The sequence below is a fragment of the Eptatretus burgeri genome, chromosome 13 (genome assembly GCF_056783735.1).
Source record: "Eptatretus burgeri isolate ZD-2024b chromosome 13, Ebu_testis_v1, whole genome shotgun sequence".
NCBI lineage: Eukaryota > Metazoa > Chordata > Myxini > Myxiniformes > Myxinidae > Eptatretus > Eptatretus burgeri.
Window position 1 is genome coordinate 60,307 of NC_140973.1, and position 4,289 is coordinate 64,595.

Sequence of the window (4,289 nt, forward strand, 5' to 3'; positions counted from 1 at the left end):
GTGATCCATCCCCCGCTCAACCACGGGTGGGAGGGAGTTATTGACGTCATGAATCACGGGACGGAAGGGCTCTTCTTTCTCTTCACAGAAGAGGGGGAGGGATGTCTCCATTGTTCGCACCCAAACTATTAAATCGATCCGCAGCACATCTAATCGATTTCTAAACATTTAAACAATGGAAGGTGAGCTATCCAGGGAACAAGCACTTATCGACATAGCTGATTAAAGGAACCTGTATGTTGTGTGCAATCAAATTCCAAATTTGTAACAATATATATATATATATATATATATATATATATATATATATATATATATATATATATATATATATATATATATATATATATATATATATATATATATATATATATATATATATATATATATATATATATATATATATATATATATATATATATATATATATATATATATATATATATATATATGAGCCTGGTGTTGGCACAGTGGTTAGGGCAGCGGCTTGGGATCCAAGAGGTCCTGAGTTCAAGCCCCGTTGGGCCACTGAATTAATACACCAGGGGGTTGACTCAGCCTGTCATCCTTCCGAGGTCGGCGAAATGAGTACCAGTATACTGGGCCGGTGTATACCACGGTTAAAATAGGTGTACCTTATCCCTGTGTCGTAAGAGGCGACCAGGGTTGCGTCAGGAAGGGCATCCGGCGTAAAACATGTGCCAAATCACGATGCGGATCATGCGGATGATCCGCTGTGGCGACCCCGAATGGGAGCAGCCGAAAGAAGAAGAAGATATATAAATATATATATATATATATATAAATATATACATATATATATATATATATATATATATATATATATATATATATATATATAAATATATACATAAGTAGGGTGAATATACTGGTTCTAGCTCACTTTTCCCCATGTAAATGAATGGGGGATTTTCAGCGATTCCCTTTTTTTTTCCCTAAAAATAAACCCCCTTTTTATCCGTTTTTCCCTGCTGTGCAGGGGTTTGGCTTTTTGTGAGGCAATGTTTTATGGTCGGATGCCCTTCCTGGACGCCTCTTACAACACAGGGATATGGTACACCTATTCTAACCGGGGTATACACCGGCCCAGTACACTGGTACTCATTTCGCCGACCTCGGATGGATGACAGGCTGAGTCAACCCCCTGGTGTTAATTCAGCAGCTGAGCGGGATTCGAACTCGGGACACTGGGATCCCAAGCCGCCACCCTAACCACTAAGCCAACACCAGGCTTTGTATATATATATAACCAGGCTATCCCAAGGTATATTTATTTGTCTCCCCTTTTAACCTGGAGGTTGATCAGCTCACTCATTGAACCTATAAAGATTTGTTCATTCTCAAATTCCTTCAATAGTTTAACTTTCTTTGCACAATAATCCCCATCTAAAATATTGACAAACAAAACATTTGAATCTTTATATTTTTTAAGATACCCCTTTTGTGCCATTACGAAATGATAAACTTCTCTTAATGATCTCATCTGACCACCGCCCGAGTTGCAAATCATTTTTGTGTATAAACCACGCCATAAAAAAAGTTTTGTTTCAAATGTTTTCAGTTCATGCCGAGAAAATGAGGAAGTGTTTTTTGACACGGTCGTGCTGTGTGGTTTTGGACAGTCATGCTGTGAAAAAATAGGAACTATTCTGTGAGACAAGGTCTCGTGTTTATATTTTATCTCAGAACACGAACTGAAAACATTTGAATCAAAACCATTTTAAGTATGTTTTGTAAATGATTCATACAATCGCCCAGTTATTTTCCAAGCTGTCATTTCCTGTGGCCGCACCCAATGCTTAGGGAATTTCCTCGTCGTTGCCTTATAAGTGATTCACCAGACAAAGTTTCTGCCAGACGGGATTTTCATTTTTACAACTGAGACATGGGCGATCTTTCTTCCGATGAAGACAAAAGCTTACTACAGAGTTGGTAAGTTTGTGTATGGTTTTCTCTTTGAACGATGAAGCAAATGATTATTAATTAAATCATGATAATTCTGATATATATATATTTTTTCCCTGACAGGGCATTGGAAGAAATTGAGTTTACGTATCACGACGTGGTTCATGAAATTAATACTCTTATTGAAGAGATCAATGATTTTAGAAGAGAATTGAAAGACATTTACAATGAGTGGCACGAAGTCTTATCACGTCCTCTGATCTCGAAGGAATTAAACCAATGGTGAGACACGTGTGTGTGTCTGTCTTTCTACCTACCTCTCTCTGCTCTTATTGAAGAGATCAATGATTTATAATGACTGGTCTCTGATCTCGAATGAATTAAACCAATGGTGAGACACGTGTGTGTGTGTCTATGTGTGTCTATGTGTGCGTATGTGTGTGTGCGTGTGTGTGTGCGTGTGTGTGCGCGTGTGTGTGCGTGGGTGTGTGTGTGTGTGTGTGTGTGTGTGTGTGTGTGTGTGTGTGTGTGTGTGTGTGTGTGTGTGTGTGTGTGTGTGTGTGTGTGTGTGTGTGTGTTGCTTTCCCTGTCTGTTTGTATCTCTCTATGTCTGTCTCTTCATCTATACCCTTGACTTATTATTATTTTTTTTTTTCAGCACTATCACACATCAGCTGTTGAAGCAATCTTGTACAACACATGATTTTCTGGAGGTAAATGTTTCTGAATTATTATTATTATCACTCTCTCTTTAGAATGTCGTCTAATGTTGGTTGCATCATTAGTTTGGACGCGGTTTTGTCAGTACACTGGAATTAATTTTATTGACCTTGAAAGGATGACAGGCTCCTGGTGTGTTAATTCAGTGGTCAACGAGGCTGGTGTGTTAATTCAGTGGTCAACGAGGCTTGAACTTAGAACCAACAACAAGCTTACTCATATTACCATGTAATTATCTTTATAAAACCTAATTATTATCCACTTTTTGTTTCAAAACAGAATATGGTGTCTGAGTTTCGAAATCACAAGACATCTGGAGAAGATTGCTGGGAAAGATTATACATTCTCGCAAATGAATATTTAATATTTTCAATATTAATAAATTATATTTGTTTTGTATACAATTACTTGATTCTGAATTACAAGAAGAGGATCAAGACATGAACGAGAGGGAGGGGTTGGGGGTGGGGGGTGGGGGAGGGGGTAGGTGCGCTCCCCAATGACCCATCACCCCTCATCCCATCCCTCCCCTCCCCATGTGTGTGTGTGGGGAAGGGTGGGGGTGGGATGAGGGAGGTGGTGGGTCAAAGGTGGGGGCGCACAGGGGGGATGAGGGAGGTGGGGCTTGTGTGGGCGGGGCTTGTGTGGGCGGGGCTTCGGTGGGAGGAGTGTGTGTGGGTGGGGTTTATCTGGGTGGGGGTTGTGTGGGTGGGGCTTGTGTGGGCGGGGCTTCGGTGGGGCTTGTGTGGGCGGGGTGTGTGTGGGTGGGGCTTGTGTGGGAGGGGCTTGTGTGGGCGGGGCTTGTGTGGGCGGGGCTTCGGTGGGGCTTGTGTGGGCGGGGTGTGTGTGGGTGGGGTTTATGTGGGTGGAGCTTGTGTGGGAGGGGCTTATGTGGACAGGGTTTATGTGTGTGGAGTTTTTGTGTGGAGCTTGTGTAGACAGGGCTTATGTGGGAGGGGTTTATGTGGGCAGGGTTTATGTGGGCAGGGGTTTATGTGGGTGGAGCTTGTGTGGGCAGGGTTTATGTGGGCAGGGGATTATGTGGGTGGAGCTTATGTGGGAGGGGTGAATGTGGATGAGGCTCATGTGGATGAGGTTTGTGTGGATAAATGGATGGGTGGAGAGATGGGTGGATGGGTGGATGAGTGGAGCTTGTGTGGATGGGTGGATAGTTTTTAATTAAATAAACATGTTGTGTGTGGGGATCTAATTAACTAATCACTAATCATGTGAATATGATGAATATGGGTGGAGCTTGTGTGTGTGGAGCTTGTGTGGAGCTTGTGTGGGGTAGAGTTTTTGTGTGTGTGGGGTTTGTGTGGAGCTTGTGTGGGTGGGGCTTGTGTGGGCGGAGTCAAAAAGGGGCGGAGTCAAAAAATTTCAATTTATTGGAGCTTGTGAGGGGTTTGTGTGGGGTTTGTGTGGGTGGGGCTTGTGTGGGCGGGGTTTGTGTGGGTGGAGTTAAAAAGGGGCGGAGTCAAAAAATTTCAATTTATCTTTGTCTTTTGTAATTCCTGTGAATAAAATGAACCTAAAATCTCTTCCCCTTCCAAATCATATATTTTATAAGTCCAAGGAACCGTATCTATTACATCAACAATTTTAAAAAGTTCTTTCGTCCATCGTTCAGTAAAACCTTTTTC

At 42.0% G+C, this 4,289-nt stretch overlaps 1 long non-coding RNA gene across 1 annotated transcript; it reads left to right on the forward strand.

The window, feature by feature from the left end:
• The first annotated feature begins 884 nt into the window (after window positions 1–884).
• On the forward strand, window positions 885–3,102 carry LOC147013650 (uncharacterized). The gene is made up of 3 exons (XR_015050467.1): window positions 885–2,208; window positions 2,585–2,639; window positions 2,926–3,102. It is a non-coding gene; the product is annotated as an uncharacterized LOC147013650 (long non-coding RNA).
• Window positions 3,103–4,289: the final 1,187 nt, after the last annotated feature.